General features: G+C 34.5%; 1 pseudogene; it reads right to left on the reverse strand.

Annotated features, from left to right (window-relative positions):
* LOC149570975 (poly [ADP-ribose] polymerase 2-like) overlaps positions 1-26,113 on the reverse strand; it is a 101,128-nt pseudogene that overhangs the window by 13,828 nt on the left and 61,187 nt on the right.

The following is a 26,113-nucleotide window of genomic DNA, read 5'->3' on the forward strand; positions in this document are numbered from 1 at the left end:
GTGGAGTGGGCTCTATGATGTTATAGAGAAAATGCCAGCCGATGAAATAGTTATAATTTGTAAGATATAAATGTATAAGAAAGTACAAGGAGACTTATTTACACTAGGGCTATACAAAAAAAATCAAAAAGAACTGATGCCTAGCAAAAATCTATTATTCTAAATTGTAATTTCTAATTATTACCACTTTAGATTGATAAAGTTAAAGATATAGTATTGATTTAAAATTTTCTTGTTTTAGATGCATGGTGGAAGATGTTTAAACTAAGGTGCAAAATCTACAGAGTATAGTAATTTGTATCTTGAGTCAGCCATCTAGTGCTTCAAAATAGAATACAATTAGAGTTTTTTTACGCATATACACTCCAAGAAGTGCAATAGATTGGTAGTGAAGAAGTTGAATGATCTTGTGTTTGATCACTAGAGCCTTCACCTTCACCAAAAACAAATCTTGGGCACTAACACATCACCTATTGTAGTAGAGAAGGTTGGTCCACAAGTAGGTTGAAATGCTAAGATTGATGATCTTTTCTTCAATGATGAAGACTTGGAGTGAGTAGATCAAATGGATCAAGAGGCAGACGCAATAGGGCTAGTAATCGAGGAGGCTAAAGCATGAGGAAACGTAGAGCACGACCTTGAAGTTGAGAGTGATGTATCCAACATTGATGATGAGGATTATGAGGATGACAATGAAAATGAGGAGGATGAGCATGTCATTGAGGTTCAACCTCAAACACAAGGAGAGATGATGGCTTTAGAGTCTTCTATGACCTATCTTATGCGTACTTGTAGGACATAGGTTACTATGAGCCTTTATTTTAATATATGTTTTGAGCTTTAGATTCCATGAATTTCATACTCTATGAATGTTGTAGAAATTTGACAGTGACACTATATTTCTATTATGTTATTTAGTTTAACATTAACTAATTTCCTTCAAAAATTTGCAGTTATACTTCTGTGATCTATGCAAAGCTGTGTATGGGTGCAAAATAGCTTCTATTTATCTCAATTATTGTGAATTAGATGTTAATTAACTAAATGATACATGAAAAAACTATAAATAGTTTAAAATCTTTGAATTTCTTGGGTTTTTTGATTGGCCAAATTTGAGCCAAAGCTTAATCTCATCTAGCCGAGTATGAGGCTTGTAACGTTGATGCAAACATTACAAATACAGTTATAGATATTTAATATGCAATTATGAGGAAATGTATTTTGAATGTGATTTTGTGAATAATGCATTTGGAGAAAAAGGGTATTGTTCGCTTACTATCTGTAAAACATGATATTGTGACTTTATATCCTTTGGAAGCCACCTATCCAAAACAGCCCTCCCTTTCTTAGTCACTACAACCAAATTTTCCTTTAAACTTTCTTGAACTCCTCCACCTGCAAGCATGTATCAAAGGGCAAGTTAGAACACTAGAATACACAAGTATTACTTCCATCGTTCACAATAATTTGTCAAAAAATATTGCAATATTTCCCTTTGTTATTAGTTCCCTATAAGATAATATCAACTCAAACTAGGAGGATTATGTCATAAATGTAAGTGCTATTTCCAAGGAAAGGATAATGATTAGTGAAAATACTCATTCAAATCAAAACTATTAAGAATGAAAACAAATATAATGATATGCTCTAAACACATAACAGTTCATACCAACCTAGCTAACAAAGCATTTAACAAAGGAAACCAAAGAAATTTTTCTTTAAGCTCAATATGACAACTAGGGAAGTATATAGTTGCAACAAAAGCTAATCTAATGAAAGAGTAAGATTATTGTTAACCAAAATTAAAATCATGACTTGCATGGCATCATTTATAGAGAAATTATTATAGTGATAATATAATTATGCTCAAATTGTAAATGTTGAAAAATGGATCCATATACCTAATAAATTGTTTGATTTATATGAATGAAGCTCCTCGCTATCTACTTATTCATATATGTGTGACAAGTTTATTGATGATCAAATTAAAGATTATTTAAATTTAATTATAAATTTGGGTGCACCTTCATCATTCATCAACATCCACAAAGGCCATAAAAGCACTATGTGTTGTTTTGTGATAATCACCCACCCCTAAACCATGTGAATTTCAACATGTAAACAATGTAATAATAGTCCATTGAAAAGTTAAAAATAGATATTTAAATCTTGTTCAAGTCACTAAATGAATCATGTATATTATCTATTAAATATTTAACAATTTAACAAGCGTGTCGACAAAAATCTAAAGTTCAAATCCTATGTCATACGGTTCCAATTCGAGTTCAAGTTCAATGACGATTGAGTTCGAATTAATTTTGACAAGGGGGAAAATTTGAAAAAAATGTCATCATCAAAATTGCCTTATATTATTTTGTTTTTTATATTATACAAAATAAATTATAATTATTAAAAATAAAATAATGTTATTGTAAACTTAAGCTATTTAATTAAGTTATAATAAATTATATATTTAAATTTATTAAATTTTAGATATTAATAATAGATGAAATATTTTGTTTCCAAAAATTGCGTTCCATATTTTGTAATAATTCCATATAAGCATGAAGCCTAATGAAGGAGGATTGGATAAATCCAAAATCCCTCTCAAAACCCTTACAACACTTCTCAAAGAAATTCAAAACAACTTGAAAATACACACAACTTCCCACATCATCAACTGAATCTGAAATACACTTTTAAATTGGCCTCAAAGGACTGAGTACAGCATGAAATCCTCTTTTAGAATCTGAAGTTTACATCCATTATGCATTCATACATTCAAGATTCCAATGTGCTCATAGGCAGTACCAAATTGCAAGCAAAAACTGCTGAAATAAGTTGTAACCTAAAGAAACATACACAAACAAAGTCTGAAACTATTTGCTGCTCCAGACATGCAAAAATCAAGAAAAATACCTTGTATCCAACCTCAAGAAACCAATTCCCAACTCGGTTCAATCTCTCCTTTCTCTTCTCCACAAATTGCCAAACTAGCCAAGCTAGAAAGTCAATGAAAAGCAATCTTCCCCGGCTCCCCAATGGTAATAGATTTCATTTTTTTTATATCAAACAAGATGGAAACACCATCTACTATAGATTCCCTCTAAAAAATTGATAAAAATCAAAATATTTATTTCTTTTTGCCTTGTGCATTATTCCATTTTGTGTCCTCAACCCAAAAGTTACAAATCTTCACCAAAATAGAAAAATCAACTCTACAAAGTTACAAGAATATTTTGTAAATGCATTACTTAGACAAGTTTCCTATGTTCATATGCTTTTTTCAGCCACTAGCCATTTTACAGCTCACTTCTTAAAAATGGCAAAATTTAACAATTTTCCACTCTGTTAAATTGGCCACGTTTTGACCAAAAACACCCAGAAAATTGCATTTCCAGCCCATGTGTTTGCATTTGGAGGAGGTGTTTTGGAGTTTGAATGTATGTAAATATATTCAGAAACCACAATTTTTTGCCAAAGAAAGCAAAAATGCCTCCATTTAGTGCATTTCTAGGGCACATTTTTGCATCCAAATGCTCAAATACATATATTTTGCAAAGACGTTTTGCATGTATGTAAATTTGGAGACCACATTTTGGAGATTGCAAGTCAAAATGCACATGTTATTAGGATTCCTAAATCCGATTTCCACCAAAAATGTGGGAAGAAAGAGGATTGGAACAAACATTTTGATCTTGCATTGAAAGTTTGAACTTTTCAAAGGTTGTTAGTTGTTGCATGCATTTGCACTTAGAGAACTAGATTTTGGAGAAGACTTGTTCATTTCAACTTCTCTTTCCTCGACGTTTGGCTCATTGAGCTCCAAGTAAGTAGAAGATTTCAAATTTTCTTATATTTCTTGCTTTTTTTGCTCTTATGTTGCATTTTTTGGCTTATTTTTTTTCCATTTGTTCAAAAGCATGTCATCTATGTTGCAATTTTTCTTTAAATAAATTAAAATTTTCTCATCGCAATTACTTTAAAGTCCTCCCACACTCCAAAAAAATGACATTACATGTAAAGAAACATTAGAAGTTTGTCAAAGTTTGAGTCAAAGAAAGGTTTGTTTTTGTTTTGCTTGCTTGTTTTGGTTTCCTTTTTTCTAAGAGAGTTGAAGAATCCTACTCAAGAATGCAAGTGCATCCACATCCTTTCACCTTTCATCTATTCATGTTATTACACATCACATCCATCTTCCTACATATGCAATTACATCCTCTAAACTCAATTACGTGTACCTCAGGTAATTACTACATATAATTACCACATATAATTATGTCTAGAGAACCTGATTTTGGTAAAAGGTCACACTTTTAAACATCAAAGTCATCATTTGAACACATCCATATGCATCCCAACTTGCATTCTTGTCCATGCCCACAAAAACCCATCTTCGTCCACATGCAATCCACCCTCTAGAATCTGATTTTGGCCCTTTTCGATCAGATACATATGCTTTCCAATTCATTTCCAGACATCACATGTGTTACATGAGTATCTAATCAATGCTTAGAACACCTTGTTCATTCATAGACCCATCATCCACACTCAAAATCTCAAATCTTTAATAGATTCAATCTCATTGAAACAATCATGTTGCAGCAAGTCAAGATATGCCAGAATTACTACAAAGAATAAAGGTATCTAGTAAAAAAGGCGAGCTTTAAATAAAAAGAAGTAGTAATTCATTTGGTCTCCATTTTTTGATGGTTCTCCAAGAACCTAAGTTCATGCAAGAATGTGCCAAGCACTTTGCTTAAAAAACCAAAAAACAAAGAGTTAAAGGTGCTAATGGAAAGTTGTTTCGAGTTTACATCCAGACATCATCGAGAAGGTTTTAAAAGTGTCAGAGACTCCAAAATGTGTCAATCTACAAAGGAGAATTCACAATAACTCGAATGAGAAAAAGCTTGATCACATTAAGTTTTCAAATGCAAACTAAAAACTCATCAAAGAGAATGCAATGATGCAAAATACATGAATCCCCAATCTTGTGATCATCACGTAGAATAAGGCTTTTGTTGATATTCTACAAGATTGATTCATTCATAATCAATAGCTTCAATATTTTCTTCAAGTGTTTTCCAACTTTGTAGTTGCAAAAGATGAATTGCATGTCCTCATGAGATGTAATTCAAATTTCTTCTCACCTAGTTTTACTGGGTCAAAGTGGTTGAGTTGCTGGCACTTTTTCCTCCTTTCTCTCACTTCTTTTACTATTAAAGAAGTGTCTCTCTCATTGTAAAAATTATCTTTTTTTGTATGCAACAAAGCTTTGATTAACTTGTGCAAGCATAACTTTGATTGTGAAGTTCCAATTTAGAAGAAAAGTGAATAAAAGAAGCAAATAGATTTGAAGCTTTGACTGTTAGCAATTGTGATAGAGAAAATTAGACGTTTTGACTATAATGTGTGTTTATTATCTTTGATTTATATTATTATGTGTGTTCAACAATAGATCATAGTAGTTAAGAAGCAATCAGAGCCAAAGCTTTAAATGGGAGTGATTGTGGTGATACATAGACTAGAAGCTTTGACTGTAGCTTGTATTACCATCTTAAATTCCTGAAAAATAGTTAGAATTCACTTAAATTTGGAAGTCTTTATACCCCAATGGTAGAGGTTTTTCTTATAGAATAGATTAAAACTATAAATAAGTTATGTAATAGAAATCATCTACTTCTGGAAGTCTTTGCGCCTTGATGGTAGTGATTTTTTTAATACATTAGAAAAATAGGACTTGGAGCCAAACTGGTACACTTTTAATTAGCCTTTGAGTTGGTGTTGGTTTATTGGTATCACCATATTCAGCTATTAGATAGAAGTGTAGTTTAAAGATCTAATCTTGCCCATTACTCACTCTATGGATAAGGGGATTCTTTCTTGAAAGTTAAGAGGAAAGAATATTAGTAACATCCCTTACAAAAATCTCTCAACTTCTTGTTTCCCTTGAATTTATTGATGCAAGAGCATCCAGAGGTATAAGGGCAATCCTGTGTCACCCAAAAAAAATACTTAGACTTAGTTTCTGTTTCATATATTTTCATTTTTGGATACCCATTTGGGTCAAATAAAGGTTCCAACTCTCACAGTTCCACTATCAGTGTGTTTGAAAATTTTGAAAAAATAGGAGCATGCAATTGGGCCATCATTTTGGTAAACTAGAAGGTGTGAATTGGCCAGATGAATGTAATTGTGATTTAAAGCATTCCAAAAAAAGAATCAAGTCAATAGGCCCCACGGTTTGAAAGTTATTGCAATTTTTTGGGTTTTGGAGACCTCCTAAGAATGCTTCAAAGTTAGGTTAGGGGCATTAAATGACCTCAAAAAGGGCAAAAAATGGGGTATGAGCGAAGCTGGTCCATAGGACTATAGAGCGCTTCAAGAGCTTTCTGAAAATGTAAACAGTTCGTCAATCGGAGCTATGGTTCAAAAGTTATGCCTCCCAGAAGTTCGGTTACCATTTCTGGAATCTTCTAGATTTGCACCAACTTCTAACGCAGCTTCTAGAACTTTCTATTTGGTCGGTGGATGCCTACTAGCACTTTCTAGAATGTACTCCTAGTCCTTAACCCTCTGGGGTCTATTTAAGGAGATTTAAGGTATTGTAAAAGGCAGTTCAGAGTGGAGTTTGAGAGGAGGTACTGAAAGGAGAAATTATCTCCAGATTTATGCTATTGTAAGCCCTTAGGGCATGTTTTGAAGTTTATTCTCTATGTACTATTTGTACTAGATTATTTTCTCAGTTAATACAATTTCCCTTTTCTATTGTATCCATTCTGTTCTTGGGTTGTGTCCCCATCAAGTGGTATTAGAGCCAGGTTTTCTTGAGTGTGTAGACAGAATGTCGACTATGAGGCAATTTGCACTAGGACTGTGTGGTTGTGGGTTCGAGTTAGAAGATGCCTCCATGAAGAGAGCATGGCGGAAGAGCCAGAGCTATTAATCCTGAGGAGGTTAGAGCCCTCCAAAGGCAGGTGCAAGCATTGCAAGAGGAGCTCCATAGAGGAGAAAATGTTGCCGCTAGTGACAACAGTGAGGATGACAATGAAGAATAAGTTATGGGACCATAAGGGGAATTTGACGGGGAAGTTCTGAATCATGCAGAGGAAAGGCTTTTTAGGGCCATTACTAAGTTTGGGAAAAGACCCACAATTGAAGTGGGTATATTTTTAGGAAATCTAAAACTAGATGAGTTGATCGATTGGATCAATGAACTGGAAGAATACTTTGAGTATGAGGATATCAGGGACCCAAATAGGGTTAAGTTTGCAAAGGCCAAACTGAAAGGCCATGCCAAAATCTGGTGGCAAGAGGTTCAATTGGAAAGAAATAGAAGAGAAAAGGAGAAGATCACAAGATGGGATCGCATGGTGGACAAATTGAAGAAGTAGTTCATTCCTGTGGACTATGAGCTTGATATATTTAAGAAGATGCATGGGTTAAAGCAAGCAGGAAGATCAGTCCAAGAATATACAGAGAAATTTTACCGACTCTTGATTAGAGCGGGGCATGTAGAAGCAAATAAGGAGAAGGTTTCTCGTTATATCAGTGGGTTGCAACCTAGCATCCAGGAGGAATTAAGTCTGGTAAGAATGACCAGCGTTGAAGAGGCATACCAATTTTCCCTACGAGTTGAAGAGAAGCTGAATAAAAGGTTTGAAGAAAAACAAAGAGGGTGCGGTCAAGGAGGAAGGGGAAGCGGTAGATCATCAGGAGGCCGCAATGAAACCCAAAAGAAAAATGAAGATGTGGGTACTAGCAGGAACCAAAGGAATGAGGGTTTCAACCGCTCCCGTGATCAAGACTTTGGAAATTAGAGAGGAAGAGGTAGAGGAAATGGACAAGGAAGAGGAGGCTTTCGTGGTACCTATTTCCATTGCAATGAAGAAGGTCATCGTGCCTTTGAATGCCCTCAATGACAAGGAAGGATAGATAGAAGAGCTAAGGGCCAAGCTAGGGTTTCTCATGTAGATGAGGATGCACAATCATCACATTCAGAGGATACAAAAAGAGGAGAGACCTTGGTAAATGAAAGAGTCCTACTAAGTGGTGAGATTGAACCAGGAAAACAAAGGAGTTTGTTCTGTACCAAATGCAAGTGTGAGGATAAATGTTGTGACGTGATCATTGATGGTGGTAGCACAGATAACTTGGTATCAGAAGAGATGTTCTCTAAGCTGAAGCTCAAGATGGAGAAACATCCCCAGCCTTATTAGATTGCTTGGGTAAAAGATGATCATAAGGTCTTGGTAAGTGAACAATGTTTAGTGAAATTCAAAATTGGGAGTTACCATGATGAAGTTCTCTGTGATGTTATTTTGATGGATGTTTGCCATCTATTGTTGGGTAGACCATGGCAATTTGATAGACATGCAGTGCATGATGGGCATGCAAACACATACTCTCTGACAAAGGATGGAGTTTGCCACAAATTGAAGCCCATGAAAAAGGAAGGTGAAAAGGTATGTACCAGTGCTAGGATTTGTCTTGTTGATGAAAGGAAGTTTTTAGATGGCATGAAACATCAACATATGTGCTATGCTTTGATTCCTAGGAAAGATAAAGAAGGTAGTAGTGAAATACCATTTAAAGTTTTAGATTTACTAGGGGAATTTGGAGATATTATCTCTGATAATGTTCCAGATGGATTGCCACCAGTAAGGCAAATTAGTCATCAGATAGATATGATTCTAGGAGCTAGTTTTTCTAACAAGGCTGCCCACAGGATGACTCCTACTGAAATAGAGGAGCTAAATAGACAGGTTCAGGAGTTGTTAAGGAAGGGCTTGATTCGAGAGAGCCTGAGTCCATGTGTAGTACCTGCAGTACTCGCACCAAAGAAGGATGGAGAGTGGAGGATGTGTACAAATTCTTGAGCTATAAATAGGATCACCATCAAGTACCGATTTCCTTTGCCAAGGATGGATGATATTATGGACTGCTTGAGTGGAGCTCAATACTTCACAAAGATAGATCTGAAGAGTGGTTATCACCAGATATGGATTTGAGAAGGAGATGAGTGGAAAATAGCCTTCAAGACCAAGGAGGGTCTTTATGAGTGGTTAGTCATGCCCTTTGGATTGACGAATGCCCCATGCACCTTCATGCGGCTCATGAATGAGGTACTTAAGAAGTTCTTGGGAAAATTAGTTATTGTCTTTTTGGATGATATTTTAATTTTCAGCAAGAATTTGGAAGAACATTTATTGTATATTCGTAGTGTCCTTGAAAGGCTAAGGAAAGAGAAACTTTTAATTAATCTGAAGAAGTGTAACTTTGCAAAAAGGGAATTAGTCTATTTGGGGTTTGTTATATCACCCGAAGGTCTCAAAATGGATCCAGAGAAGGTAAAAGCCATCTTGGAATGGCCTACTCCAAGGTCTACTACTGAGGTAAGATCATTTCATGGTCTGGTTAGTTATTACAAGAATTTTATTAAGAATTTCAGTGGCATATGTGCACCCCTAACTGATACAATAAGAGGGGATAGAAAAGAGTTCAAATGGACTGCAGCAGCTACGAGAAGTTTTGAATTGCTAAAGAAGAAGGTAACAAAACAACCTATGTTGGCACTTCCAGATTTTAGAAAAGTGTTCCAGGTGGATTTTGATGCTAGTGGCAGTGCTATTGGGGCTGTATCAAGCCAAGAAGGTAAGCCTATTGCATATTTTAGTGAAAAATTGAATGACGCAAAGAAGAAGTATTCTGTTTATGATCAAGAGTTCTATGCAATAGTTTAGTCCTTAAAGAAATGGAGGCATTATTTATTGCCAAAGAAATTTTTTTTATATACTGATCATCAGGCATTACAGTACCTAAATAGTCAAGGTAAATTGAATCAAAGGCATATGAAGTGGGTAGACTTCTTGCAGAGCTATACATTTGTGTTGAAGCATAGAAGTGGAAAATCTAACAGGGTTGCAGATGTACTAAGTAGGAGACAGTTATTTCTTACAACAATGCAGGTTGAAGTAGTTGGGTTTGATGAACTCAAGAATTTGTACCCCGAGGATCCTGATTTTGCTGAAGCATGGAAAACTTGTAAAGAACCTACTACTATAGATAGAACCAAGTCGTTAGACTATTTGATTCAGGATGGCATGTTGTTCAAAGGTAGTCAATTGTGCATTCCAAGGAGTTCCATGAGAGAAAATCTGATAAAGGAGAAACACATTGGAGGGATGGTAGGACATTTTGGTCGAGATAAGACTATTGCCATTCTTAGAGAACATTATTTTTGGCCTCAAATTTCATAGGATGTGAAGAAGTTTGTATAGAGTTGCCAGGTTTGTCAAGTTGCCAAGGGATTTAGTCACAATACTGGCCTATATCAGCCATTGCCTATTCCATCAAGGCCATGGGAGGACATAAGTATGGATTTTGTTCTTGGATTGCCAAGGACACAAAGGGGTAATGACTCAGTATTCGTGGTGGTTGATAGGTTCTCCAAAATGGCACATTTCATTCCATGCCACAAAACTCATGATGATGTCCATATTGCAGACTTGTTTTTCAAAGAGGTGGTAAGACTACATGGACTTCCAAGGAGTATAGTTTCTGATAGAGATACTAAATTTGTGGGGTATTTCTGGAGGACATTATGGAAAAAGTTGAGAATAGACTTGAAATTTAGTTCCACGCATCACCACAAACTGATGGCCAAACAAAAGTGGTAAACAGAAGTCTGGGCAATTTGCTGAGATGTTTAGTTGGAGATAAGCCCAAGGGATGGGATTTGATTCTACCACAAGTAGAGTTTGCTTATAATAACTCTATAAATAGGAGTACTGGAAAATCACCATTCCAAATTGTATACGGGAATAGCCCAAGGACTGCACCAGAATTGAGGAAGATAGAGCAAGGGGAGAGGACAAGTGTTGAAGCTGAAGAATTTGCTGAACATATCAAGTGTCTGTATAAGGAGGTTCAAGCACACATTACCAAGATGAATCAAGAGTACAAAGCTAGGGCTGATCAAAGGAGAAGACATAAAGAATTCCAAGTAGGGGATCTAGTCATGGTGCACTTACAAAAAGAAAGATTTCCAACCAGTACTTACAACAAGCTGAAAATGAAGAAATTTGGCCCCTGCAAAATTTTGAAGAAACATGACTCAGGAAATGCATATGAGGTGGAGCTGCCAGATGGTATTCACATTTCTCCCATTTTCAACATTGCAGATTTAACAGAGTATCATGATGATGGTGTAGATGAGGAGCTGGTGTTAGAGCCATGTCCAATTCCTGCTTCTAAGAAGGAGGAGATAGAAGACATTCTAGATCATCGTGTGGGTAGGAGTACCAGAAATAGGCAGTATGAAGAGTATTTGGTCAAATGGAAAGGATGACTGATCGAGGACTCAACTTGGATTTTAGCAACTGAGGTTCCCCATTTGAGATTTCCTCTACCATTCATAAAGTGACAGGGTCACTTTTCAATCTACCCTGGGTGTCTGATGCAGGAGCATCTAGAGGTATAAGGGCAATCCTGTGTCACCCAAAAAAATATACTTAGACTTAGTTTCTGTTTCATGTATTTTCATTTTTGGATACCCATTTGGGTCAAATAAAGGTTCCAACTCTCACAGTTCCACTATCAGCGTGTTTGAAAATCCCAAAAAAATAGGAGCATGTAATTGGGCCATCATTTTGGTAAACTAGAAGGTATGAATTGGCCAGATGAATGTAATTGTGATTTAGAACATTCCAGAAAAAGAATCAAGTCAATAGGCCCCACGGTTTGAAAGTTATTGTAGTTTTTGAGTTTTGGAGACCTCCTAAGAATGCTTCAAAGTTAGGTTAGGGGCATTAAATGACCTCAAAAATTGCCAAAAATTGGGAGATGAGCAAAGCTGGTCCATAGGGCTATAGAGCACTTTGAGAGCTTTCTGAAAATATAAACGGTTCGTCAATCGGAGCTACAGTTCAAAAGTTATGCCTCCCAAAAGTTTGGTTACCATTTTTGGATTCTTCTAGATTTGCACCGACTTCTCAGGCAGCTTTTGGAACCTTCTATTTGGTCGGTGGATGCCTACTAGCACTTTCTAGAATGTACTCCTAGTCCTTAACCCTCCGGAGTCTATTTAAGGAGATTTAAGGCATTGTAAAAGGCAATTCAGAGTGGAGTTTGAGATGAAGTACTGAAAGGAGAAATCATCTCCAGCTTTATGCTATTGTAAGCCCTTAGGGCATGTTTTGAAGTTTATTCTCTCTGTACTATTTGTGCTAGATTATTTTCTCAGTTAATACAATTTTCCTTTTCTATTGTATCCATTCTGTTCTTGGGTTGTGTCCCAATCATTTATCCAAGTAACGGTGAGAAGGGAGAGCCTTCCCTTTAAGGTAGGAGAGACTTTGTCTCATATGTTGTGGCTGGTGTACCTATTTTGTGATTGAATTTAAACAAACTTTCGATTGCAAAATATCCACCCAACAGTACTTTAAGGTCTTTCTTGGCACTCTATAGTTGATAGTATTGATACATAAGATTTCCACCATGTATAGGTACTAACAAATTAAACTCTAATTAGCTAATCAAAGTGCGTAAGTGTAGATTCATCAACTAATTAGCTGATACAATATTATATGGGAGACCTTGGACGATGGCGTGATATCTCATACTAGAACAAAATATGGTGGAAAATTTATGGTGCTGAAAAACAAATAAATTGGGGAAGAGTCTAATTTTTTGTCAAGCAATCTTGGATGCTATGAGGGTTTGCAATACAAGACAAACACTAGCACAAAGAATCTAGTTGAGAACGTCGTTGATTTGGAGAAGAGTAATGACTAAAGTTTGGTAGAAGGAAAATAGTTTGGATTATATGAGCATGGCTATCGAAAAACACATTGCACAAACTTCATTGATAGCATCCATAGGAAAGTAGTGGCAATTCCAATTACTAAACATTACAGTTGATCATGGTCATCATGATCATGGGCTAACTTCTCAAAGAATGTCTACAGGAAATCCACCATGTTGCCTCTTCCTTTATTCATTCGTTTGAAAATACAACAAAGCTTTGACCAATTTTTCTAGAGTTATCACTTTCAGAAACCAATGGCTCTTTAACAAATTAATTAGGTGGGAAAGATTATCACGATATTTGATGTATTGTCAAACGCTAGAAACAAATTGATTGTGTATCGGATAAACTCAATATTTAGCAGACTTTTGTTGAGAATGTGATGAAAAGAATCCAATGGAAAAACGGTATCATAAAAGTAATGTCTAGGACTTCGGCAGAAAAGTGAACAATGCATCGGAAAGTAAAGGGATATGGTGGAGATCATGGGATATTCCTGATGTCTCATGGCTGAAACATTAGTAAATTTTTAGAATATTTGCAAGTGCCTCTTGCTAATCACAGCAAGGCTATTGGACAGTAAATAAGCTGACTTATGTTCATGATTACCAAAAATGATTTAGGCAGAGTTTAAACATTTTTGGGTCATTCGGTCTTAGTGTGACACTAAGGAAAATTATAGAGTATATTACTTTTCTTACCTCTACAGAGGGATGCATTCAATTACCAAACTAGTTGGGTTAGGCACTTTCCCTTGATTCAACTAAATAGAACAAATTCTTCTGGGCTGGTAACACATCGATCTATCTCTTTATCTAGGATGAGGCATTTTGTAGTGGCACAATCTTGCTATTAAAATGCTTTCAGCGAATCGAAATCTATGTAAAAAATTAGTAAGCGAGAACTTTGAATACAAGGTAAAAATGAATCACTTGGAAGAAGCAGCAAAACCTCAAGCTGCACAACAAAAGGAAGACCTTTAGGAAGGGGTTTGTTGCAATAGAAATGCTCTTTGATTTTTTATTCAAATGGCTATTCCTTCATGGCACTCTTTAACAAGAAATGAACAATCCAAAAATAGAAAATTAAACAGATCAACCTGGAATCTGAAAGGTCATTTGATAATCATTTTTGCATCTTTTAAAAGGTATCAGGGTAAACTTTAAGAAACCCCATTCCAAAAAAAGATATAAATTATTGGCGAATCGTTCATTATTTTGAAAAATCAGATTATTTTTATCGATGAATCTGTCAATTTTTTTAATTTTAAATATTATTTACAGTGGCGATTATTTTGGAATCATAGTTTTTGAGTAGAAAATATTAGTGAATCTCAATAATAATAGGAAGTTTGCTAATCATCATGGAATATTACAAATCAAAATTGAACATGTTTTAACTCATGGAAATTATGAGGATAATTAAATTATAATTTAAATCAATAGTGAAAACTAAAAATAGGCAATATGTCCCTAAAGTAACTAATGATTATGATAATTATTGGTGAATTAATTCTAATTTCTTTGATAATATATAATATTTAGGTGAATCAAATCTAATCATGTATCGAATATTGTGGCGAATCTTTGAGTTTAAATTTTTTTAATAAAATAAATCATTGAGCGATTTTAAATATTTTAAAACTAAACTTAATAAAAATGTAGCGATTTATGTTGCATTATATCTTAAATTATTAGCCAAATTACTAGCAAAAAAATTTTGAAATTCACAAAATTACAAATATTCACCACTAGAAAACACCCTAAAAGGAATGCAATCACCGAGAAGAGTTGTTTTGCCACAAAATTTCTCTGATTTTTACATCCGGATGGCCATTCGTGCATACTTTATAGCTATTTTTTCTAGGAAATGAAGAGTCACAAATGAAAAATTAAAAGAATTCATGGAATTTAAATATATCTTCACAGGCAATCCCCAAGAAGGTTGCGAGAATCTTTCATGACAGCAATATTTAAGTTTTCCAAAAAATTTACAATCTTCAAATGTCAATCCATTCAACAAAGTTTTTTAGGGTAAGGCCTTATCCAAAAAATTTCCATGTCCTTCCACTGTATTGTACACATCCTAAACTTTTATACATTTTCTAAGAGAGTCATTTCAAGCTACAATCTGTACAATATGCCCCCCAAAATTTGACCTAATGATCATTAGGTATTCTATACCAATAGCATCCTAAATTCTAACTAGATCGTGAGCTTCATCCACCTCTTTATCATCTCATTCCAAATTCTACTTTCTACTACATGCCCCTACCTTGCGTCAAAACCTTAAAGCACCACAAATAAGATTTCTCAAAAGAAAATTATTCTTTAGATAGGATCATTTTCCATGTATTAACTCCTTCAAACCATTGGATGTCTTAAACATCACAAACATACTTTAGCTTAGCTTAATTCCTAAGCTAAAAATATTGTGTTGTAGGTTGTTGCCTAAAATTTATTTGCAATGTTATGAATACAATGGGTTACCAAAAAAATTGACAAAAAGTGAATAATAAAGATTGAACCATCTTAAAATTTCAAACTTTCATATTCTATTTACAATTCTTAAACAACTTGCTTTCCAATTGTACACATCCTCTCAAAACAAAATGCGTAAGCATCTTTTGTTGCACATTTTTTTCAGTTCCAATTCTTTCATTAGAGTCATATTGATATGTTTTGGACAATGGAATATCGTATTAACAAGTTGATTATGAAGGGTATTGCAAAATCAAACATTATTATTATTAAAATCCATATAATTTTTTAAAAGATTCTATGTCAAATATGCAAACTCTAATTAAAAAAAAAAATTTAATCACAAATGTTTTGAATACAAAATTCAAAGAAAAAATGCACAATTAAGTACAATAATCATAGTTCACATGAGCAAAGATGAAAATTGATAATGATTGAGTATAATTGAATATTATTAGGTAGAAAAAAATAGTTTCTAATAAAGAGGCATCCAACTCATCTATCACGGAGAAAGTGCTAAATATAATCTTGATGAACCATTTCTCTAAATGACAAGGTCATCTACAGTTTAATCACTTATTGTGTCTCAAACAATTGTCACTAATACCATCTAATATATCATTTAAATTACATATTACTATTGACTTAACTATTGCACATCCTTTTGGTGCAAGTGCTAGTAGATATTAATATAGATATAGTCATGTGAGATTTTTTAGTATAAATATATATATTATGTCCATTGGGGGTTTGATGTCATAATACCCTGACTGCAGATCCTTGGAACAAGGATTCAATACAAGTCAATATTTTTTAAAAAAATTATATAAGTATGGATGTACAAAACACTCAACATACAAGGATCACAAATATTGCAATAAAAGACTTAACCACAATCCTGGCCACTAGCGAATCTCCAAATGCTACTACCAACCTAACACACTCAAACAAAGAAAAGAATACCAAAGACGACAACAAAATAAAACATCTCAGATATGTTGAAGCATGGAAAATTAAGTAAACCCAAAGAGTACTTAAAACACCAAATTGCTTTCCCCGAAAACCAGTGGAGGTGCCCCTTGTTTTTTGCGTGAGGAAACATAGCTGACAAATTTTTGCATGAGAAAGTGATCCTCTGTGGGAGGATGTACAACAAGCCATGCAAGGATCTGCTCTTTCACATGAGGACTTGCTTGGCCCAACAACCAAAACACCCCAAACTGGTGTTGGATTTCATGTGAGGATGCACTATAAGCCACACAAGGAAACCCAACACACCATGTGACCTTTCGCATTCTCACGCGACAAAATGCAATTTTGCAAGAGGATACAAAATAGCAACCCAAAAAAACATGAAATAAAAAGTTAGAAAGAAGATTTCCTCCATACTGGGGAGTACTGGATCCATGTAGATCGAGGAATGAACACTCGAGTGCATAAACAACAAGATGCCATGAAACAAGAAAGAGGAACATCTATCCATCTAAACCATAACAACATATAAAAGAACATGCAAAAAGAAACATCTCAATAAACATACATTATTCATAAACCTATTGTGAGGTTTTCACACCATCGCCCTAAAATTTTGGGTATCCCCCCTTTTTTTTAATCGCCTCGAAAAATTTTGGATTGCCCAAAATTTTTGAGTTTTGAAAATTTCATGCCTTGGCACCTTTAGGACAAATGTGTGGAGGCTTAGCTTATTTTCACCCAGCTCTCCTTGATTTTCCAAAGGAACTAATTTCATCTTTAGACCGGACAAAATTTTAAAGAGCAATATTTGGCAAGATAAAATTGTAAATTTGTACTTAGATGTTTTCTTTTGAAAATCTAGATATAAATGCATAAATTTCAAAAATCTTTCAAAAGAAAAAATTTTGCTAGACTTAAGTTTTGGAATATCTCAAAATTTTCTTTGGTGAAAATTTTAATTTTGTTGAAATGGGGCTAAATTGCAAAAAATTGATTTTTGGTTCTAGATGCAATTTTATTTTATTTTTATTGGCATAGCAAAATCGATTAAGAGAGAAATTGAAAAAAATTGGCTTTAATAGATTAAAATTGCCTTGAAAACTTTTTGCCTTTAATGAAATTGGTAATTTAATGTTGGAAAAAATGGCTTTTCGTTAGCCAAAATCCAAATTTAATGACGTATTAATTACTAAACCCTCATTAAATAGAAATATTTAACACCCTTAAGGCATTATTTAATTTATTTTTGCAATTTGGAGCTAAATGGCAATTTAAAAGTGCAATTTTCCTTTTGGAAAAATTAAATTTTGAGCTAGGTATTTAATTATGAGCCATGACTTTGATTTAATTTTTGTTTTTTGTTTTTTTTTGTCTCCTCCAGAACCAAGTCGGCTAGCTTAGAGGAAGTAAGAAATTGGGTATAAGAGGAGGCCTCTCTCCCATTTCTTCCTCACACTTCATTTCTCCGCTCCATGCTTTGGCGAATTTCTCCTAAGTAGCAGATTTTTGGTGTTTGAAGATTAAGTTTCAAGGCAGATTTTCTCATTGCTTTGGAGAATTTCTCTTGGGAGCAGATTTTTTGGTACTTGGCGATTTTGTGGAAGGCAGTTTTCTTGCATTTGTTGGGCAATTTTGCTTGCTTTTAGCCATTTTTGGTGCTTGGCGATTTCTCAAGAGGGTAGTTGTTTGCAGTATTTGGTGATTTTTTCTCCTTTAGTGGGCTGTGATTTGTGCCCTAGGTGATATTTGTGGGCAAATTGGAGACTTCCCATGCTTGGACAAAGTGATTTGAGGGCAAAACTTTCCACTCTTAGCATTTTTTTGAGGCAGATCTGATTTATGTGACATGGGCGATTTATGAGAAGGTCTAATTTTTTTCTCCATTTGGGACTCCATTCTTTATATCAGACTTAAGTGATTTTGTTGGGTGAAGGGATGCATATGGAAGTCTGATTTTTGCTTTGTGGGTAAGTGTTGGATAGCTTTAAAGGTTTAAATTTCTGATTTGCAAAGGGATTTGAAGTTCTTGAGATCTTTTCCTAGGTTCTGAAAAGTCACTGTAAGATTATTGGTTAAGGAGAATTTTCATCATCTAGAGTTGCAAGGGGTCCTTAAACTGACATCCTTCTTTCGTTCTAGTCTAAGGATTGCTCCTCTTGGTTCTACTTGCCCAAAACACTAAGAAAGACAAAGAGGATATGATGCCCAAAACTCCCTTCTTTTCAAAAATGAAGAGTATAACTGACACCACTATCAGTACAGTGGACATGATACGGATGAGGAATAGACTAAAGGAAGGACAATCTCCCTTAGCAAAGAGGATGTCAATGAGATAGATTTTGGATTGAGGTTGGATGAGGTGGGAAAGGTTGCCATCAGGAAGAAGCATTTGGGCACCCTTTCGTCTCTCAATGGTTTTATTGGATTTGCAAAGGAATATGAGAAGGATCACGAAAGGATACTACAAGCAGCAAGCAGCATGGCGAAGCAAGCAAAACTCAAGGCAAAGCACACACCTTGTCCTCATATGGAAGAAGTTAATGAGAGGCTAGCTAAGTTCATTACCTTAGCTAAGAAAATGAAAGAAAAGGGAAGAGTTATATTAGAAGATCATTTGATGTAAGCCCGAGTTGCAATTTCTCTTTCTTCTAGAATAGGACAAGTGTCTATTTTTTATTGGCCACCATTTTGGTGCTTTCTCATTGGTTGCCACTTTTTGGCACTTTTTTCATTGGTCCATTGATGAGGTGGCACCTTCTCATTGGCTGATGGGGTGGCAACCCTAATTAGGGTTTTGAGGTCCAATCTGGACCATTGATCTTGTTTTGATCTCCACCGTCCGTTGCATTTTTGGTCCCTATATAAGGCCATTTACTCTCATTTGTAAAGTTTTGGAGAAATTGTTGCAAAGATAATACCAAAATTGCTCTCTTTTTCATTGTTGCGATTTGCATGTTGATTAAGAACATTGGGTGTTATTGCATGTTTTCTACTTCCACTTAGTTAGATTTCCTTTCAAGTTGTTAAAGTTGGTTTCATTTCTAGTTGCTAAGTAGGAGTGAAGTAGATGGATAGTTGTATGGTAGCATTGGTAAATGTTTGATAGGGATCAATACTAGGCCACTAGCATCCTAGCGGCTGGTTGGGAAGCTTTGTGTGGTAAGCTAGTTTATTATTCCTTCGAATCATTGCACCTGTGAAAGTGAGGCCACTAGTCAGCTCTCATTAGGTTCGATACCCATCCATTTAACAACCTTCCATTCATAGGAGTAGGAGTAGAATAGTGAGTAGCTGGGTAGTCGAAGTTTAGGGAAAGAAGTTAGAGTAGTTCGAGTATTAGAACACATCCATTAACCTTCCAACACCATCACTTTCCCATCAACATCACCATTGGAAGAGACATCCTCCATCATCATTACCATCAACATTATCTACCACCTGCACATTTGACAAACTAAGCCACCATCACCTTCATCCCACCAAAGTCAAAGTCATCTTTGAAAGAATAGTGTAAGGCCACCTACATGATTATCAACAAATCACATCGATAAAACTAAACGAGTATCCACAAGAGCAAGGAACATTGGAGTTATTCTCATATCCCATGAGCAATAACTTTTCAAGAGAGGAATTTTATGTTTGATACTCCGTATCAAATGTTCAATTGCTAATATGTTATGTAAGTGATACAAAACTCGCATCAACAAAACCAAACATCATATGAAGTAAATAGGAACACATAAGAACCAACACAATTAAAACTAATGCTCGGTTCCTCCCAACCATAATAGCATCATTAGACCTCGAAGGTCCTAGCCATACCCTGCGCATAACATTCCAAACTGCCAACTAGATAATCGGAGTTGTCTTATGAGGACATCAATACTAAAGCATAATAACATCATAAAAATAGGAAATCTAACATGCTAATCCAATAAGCAATAGATAATAAACTAAGCAAATCACATCATCTAATCAAATACTAAACATCATAAGGGAATGCATCAAATAAACTAACATCATCGAAACATGATATCCAAACATTCCAATGAAAGCATAAATCACAAGGAAGCATACTCTAAGACCTGAAGTACCAAGTGAAAACATCTAGCAATGGTCACACTAGGACAATAGACCATCTTTGTACACCAATCCTTAGTAGTAGTGAAGGTAGCTATACCTCCCAACCACGTGAAACCTATAGGTCCACTCCCACTGTGCTAATGGAGATAGTGATCAAACCACAAACACACAAAAAGCACAACATCCATGGCTAACACTCATGCCAGACAGTACTGATGACTACAACCAAGATCATGAGACAATGCAAGTACTATAAGTCCTGGTCAAACACTCAATCGACTACTATGTAGGCACTGACATCATGGAGAGTCGCTTAGCATCAGAAAACCCCAACTGGTACTCGCAGCTCTCCACTTCCCAACAGAAAGAGCACATTCAAAATCCTTTTTATTATCTTAAGTTTTATTACCACTCACATTTTATTTAGTTATCACTTGATTAAAAATTTCTACACGCAAACCCTCAGGAAATAGACACCGGGCTATAGACTTAGAAGACCCCTCTATAAGCTACCCTACCCTACCCATGCTCATCCAACAATGAGTGCCTGTAGGAATTCACATTCTCAACGCAACTCAAAATGATCATAACTCTTGGAAGTACCACAGAAGATCAAGCTTCAAAAGTCACCCAAAAAATGCACGTGCACTTGTTTGTGTGTGGTGCACCACCATCACGAAGATCATATCACAAGGACTCGATCAGAACACAAGAAAAATATCACTCAACCAAAAAAAATTTGGGAGGATGGATTCTACACAAATCCCAAAGAACAATAAAACCATACATCATGACTCACTCAACTAGCCTCAATTTGAGAGTATGGATTCTACACGAATCCCAATGATGCAACAAGACAAAACATCATTTACTCACTCAACCAACCTCAATCTGAGAGTATGGATTCTACATGAATCTTAGAGTCCACAAATTAACAAGGGACCAAAAGAAGCAATAACATTAGGTATAAAATCACTCAACCAAACACAAAGTCGAGAGTACAGATGTAGCACGTATCCCAATGCAACATAAAAGTGCAACAATGATCTAACTGGCATCCCAACAAATGATCTAGGCCCATGACCAACATCATGCCAAGAAAACTTGAGAAAACAGGGCAACATGAAAAGAGAGATAAAAACCCCAAAACTCAAAAACTTTGAAAATAAAAACAATTTGGTCTTAGGGTAAAAAAGCCACAAAAATCCAATAAAATTTGGGTTTGGAGTCTGTATGCAAAAATAGCCAGCATAACACTTGGAAAACCCAAATCCTCATCCTGAAAAATAGAAAAATGCTCGTACCCGCCCAACCGAGTAGAGCTAGCATACAAAAATAGAGGGGAATGCTAGTTCTCAACCTCCTCACAAATGACTACCAAAAAAAGAAGTAGAAATAGAGCTGAAACAATAAAATGGGAGAGCCTTAGCCCATAGCCAAAAGGGCAAAATGAGAATCTGAACCATAAAATAAAAATCCCACAAAATTAGTCAAAAATTGCAGCAATCTAAGGACTCCCCAAGTTGGATCCAACAAGACCAATCTCACGACGATCCCACGCCCGTAGCTCCTATAAAGAACAAAATAATAATTCCTCATGAAGAGGATTTTGAGTTTTACTCTCAAACTTTCTAATTCAAAAGTGAGAAGTAAGAAATTAAATTCCTTTTTAAATACTTATTCACTTTTCGAGTGAATAATGGATTAAGGCAAATAACCAGGAGAACTAGCAAACTCCTGAATCGACCCAAACGAAAGTAGGGTTTTCCAAGTAATCAGAATTCATCTATGGAAAAGCTGCCAGAAATTAAAATAAAATAAAATAAAGCCTAAAAACTCCAAAAATCATAGAATTTCCTTAACAACCTTCGCGATAATGCGAACCTCTAAATACACAAACACACTCACAAGTCTAGTCACATAATCTAAATAAGTCCAAATTTATCAAATCACTAGAAGGTTTAATTAAAACATTTAAATAAGATACGTTGACCATAGAGGGACGACATTGGTAAATATAAACAACAAAATCACTAACTCCATGTGCCATTGCCAAGGATATAAATTTTGCATACTAAAATACACGATCAAGTGCAATTGGATATAATAACTTAGCCGAAGCAATAAATGCATTAAATCACCTAATTTAACTATTTTTCAATTATACTGAAATAATCTATTTACATCACTCAAGCTCGCATATAGCATAATAAAGCAAGAATGAAGTAAATAACCATAGTATTAAATCCATCACATAACATAATCAAAGATATATCCAAATACTGAATAACTAGATATCATCATAAAACATACTGTCATCTCAAAATGGCATCATCATGCAATATGATCAACTGAACAACATAGTAGTCTAATATCTATGATACCGAAATCAAAGTATAACATTTGACTCTCAGATCATCTCAAATGTAAAACATAACAAGATTAATAGGTATCTCTCGGATCATAATATAACAAGGTAAATATCCATAGCATATAACCAATGAATCCAACATGGACAATTCATTTCTAATTATTTAAGCATTTAATAATAGTTATTTAAACAACATGAAAGGGCACTTAAAACACATAAGCTAACACAGTCATAAACATGACTAACCACTGCTACAAGAGCCTAGTCCAATGTAGCAAGATAATAATACATCGTGCAATCTCTACACACATCTCAGGGTAATCATGGAACAACATCATGATACCACATCGATCCTGGTTATCACTGGTGCAAACCTCAGTGAACCATCTAACACATCAATCTCATAATCAGCCATAAGCATAATCAAAGCAACTGATATAGAAACATAAATCCAATCACCTCAAGGGTGTAGACCACTCATGGTCCCAATCACGATCCCTCACCAAGAAAGATCATCAAGATCGCATCCATCAGGATGACTTACAGAAATCAAATGGGAGAGGCACTACAGATGTGATCTTTGATAGAGATTCCAAATATCGTATAAGAGGTTTATATGATGGTATGTATTCTAATAGGTTGAATTCTTGAATTGTTAGAAGAACTATGGAATTCTTCTGCTTGATGCATATAATATAAAATTGTTCCCTCTCCTATTCCAAACAGTGTGTTTAATAACTGTATGTTGTATAGAACATTGATTGCAACACTTGTTTGATGATCTCTATGTTACCCCAAGGCAAAAAGGCTACCGCCCAATCTAAATGTATTCCTTTGTGTTTATTTGTCTATGTATATATGTTGTGATGTCCACAAAAGATATCCACATTTATCAACTCAATATGAATCTTATCGTGTAAGCTTGAGATTTGTATATAAAAGAATGAATGTGACGGATGATCTCTCATAATTCATTTTACCCTAATTCTATTTTTTCCAAGTCAATAAATTGTAAACATCAATCTAATTATGTTCTTAAAGGTGATTGATGGTAGTTACAGCCAAGTTGAAGACACCACCAATGGTACACGTGTTTTGGGTAAGGTTATTATGGATTGAAGGTCTAATCTATGTGCAAAGGAAAAATGTTGAAGTTAAAAGAGTTAATAATTTGCATAAAAATCTCTAGCCTCCAAGCATATGTTCCCTTAATTATTTCGTGTTTGATAATTATATGATTTATTCGCCCATGTCCTTTCATTCATAGTCTTTAATTGTATTATATATTATTATGTGGTTAATTTAGTTATTATTATTATTATTATTATGTTATTATTGAAATATTATTATTCCTTATATATATATATATATATATATATATATATATATTTAATATTATTATCAATCATTACTAAACCTCCTTCTATAAAGTTTGAGATTGATTTAAAATGATATATATTGAAGTCTATAAGTTTAATTTATCGTTGTAATTATTATTATTATATTTTCTTATTTTATTTATTTGTTTATTTAATCTTATATTTAAACTCTATTATCAATTAAATCCATTTCAAGAAAGGGGATAATCTTCTCTTCAAATCAGCCTTCTCTCACAATCAATAATTAAAATGATATATATTAAAGTCTATAATATTATTTTATTGTTGTATTTATTATTATTATTTTTATATGTTATTATTTTATTTATTTGTTTGTTTCATCTTATATTTAAACTCTATTATCAATAAAATCCATTTCAAAAAATGGGAAATCACAACCTTCTCTTCGAATCAACCTTCTCTTTGTAAGAAATATTCATTTTGCTGATGTGTTTTCTTACCAACTCATGCAACCCCTTTATATGTTTAGCAAAGTCCTTAGCATTTGCATTCTTCTTCACACTTTTGTCAATTTGTTTTGAATTTGAAATACCCACAGCATTGTTGTCGTAAACAATCTAAAATGGAGATTTATCTATACTCCTATTGATTGAGTTGTTGTAGGAAAACTCAGCTTGTGGCAATACAAAATCCCACATCTTTGGCTTGTCAGCAACCAAGCACCTCACCAAATTTCTCAAGTTTCTACTTCCCACCTATGTTTGGTCATTTGTTTGAGGTTGGTGAGCTGAGAAAAACTTCAAATTAGGCTCGAGCTTCTTCCATAAGGTCCTCTAGAAGTAGTCCACAAACTTGGTATCTTTATTAAAAAAACATTTTTTAGAAGTCCATGAAATCTCACTTCCATAAAGAATAAATCTGTGCCAATCACCCCATAATTAGTTTTATTACAAGGAAAAAAATGTACCATTTTTTAGAAACTTTTAACCACAACAAATATTGAGTCATGTCTTATTTGTATTCTAGGCAAACCAAGTACAAAATCCATGCTTATGTGTTTCCATGGTCTTCCTGGTATTGGAAGTGGCTAATATAAATAGGTGTTTTGACTTACACCCTTTGTAACTTGGCACAAACTACAACTCTGAACATATATTCTCACCTCTTGCTGCATTTGTGGCCAATAGTACTTCTCACCTACTAAAGAAAATGTTTTATCCATGCCAAAATAGGCTTCCAAGCCATTGGTAGCACATTGAAATTGATTAGAAGAGGATTTGAGTGGATTTTAAGTGGTTTTTGAAGAGAAATCACATTGCCATGTGGATTTTCTAATTTTGTTTCTATGCTTTTAAAACAATCTATTTAATTTTTTTTGCATCTAGTTGAATACAAAATCATTCCTAAGTAGTTAGAAATGATTTTAATAATTAGAGAAAGATTCGATACTATTAAGTATTTTTGACAAGTTTTGTTGAATCTTTCACTATTTTTTGAAGAATATCTAGTTTTTTTTTTTAAGCTCAAACCCTGTAACTTTAAACGATGTCTAATAATATTTAAACTAACTTAGATAGTTCATTTAATTGTTTAACTAAAATACTTATTTTGTCTTTTCATTTTCTATGTGGAGGTTAGAAATCAACCATTGATTCAACATGGCAGATTCAAATAATGAGGGGCCACTAGAACCATGCCCTTCAGGATTTATAGGATTTATAGGTGCTAAACATAAGACATGGAGGTATGCCTATGAATGAGTAGAGCCTGGGAAGGTGATTTGCTAATGTCTAAGAAAGTAATTTCTGGGAACATTATCTGCCTCAAAAACTACCTTGCAAGCATTAACATGATACTATGAAATATGATAATTAAACCACAAAAGAGATAAGAAGATTTGTTAATTCCATAATTACATAAGGGGTAGAGAAAAAATTGCAAAGGGGGAGAGAAAATTTAGCTATGAGGGCATCCATAGCTAAATCTCAAGGTGTTTCAATTGACATTGAAGAAGAAGAAGAGGCAATTCAAAGCATAGTGGCCTCTCGTCGTG

This window comes from Cupressus sempervirens, chromosome 2 (genome assembly GCF_028749045.1).
Source record: "Cupressus sempervirens isolate cs-2001-9-10 chromosome 2, ASM2874904v1, whole genome shotgun sequence".
Lineage (NCBI taxonomy): Eukaryota > Viridiplantae > Streptophyta > Pinopsida > Cupressales > Cupressaceae > Cupressus > Cupressus sempervirens.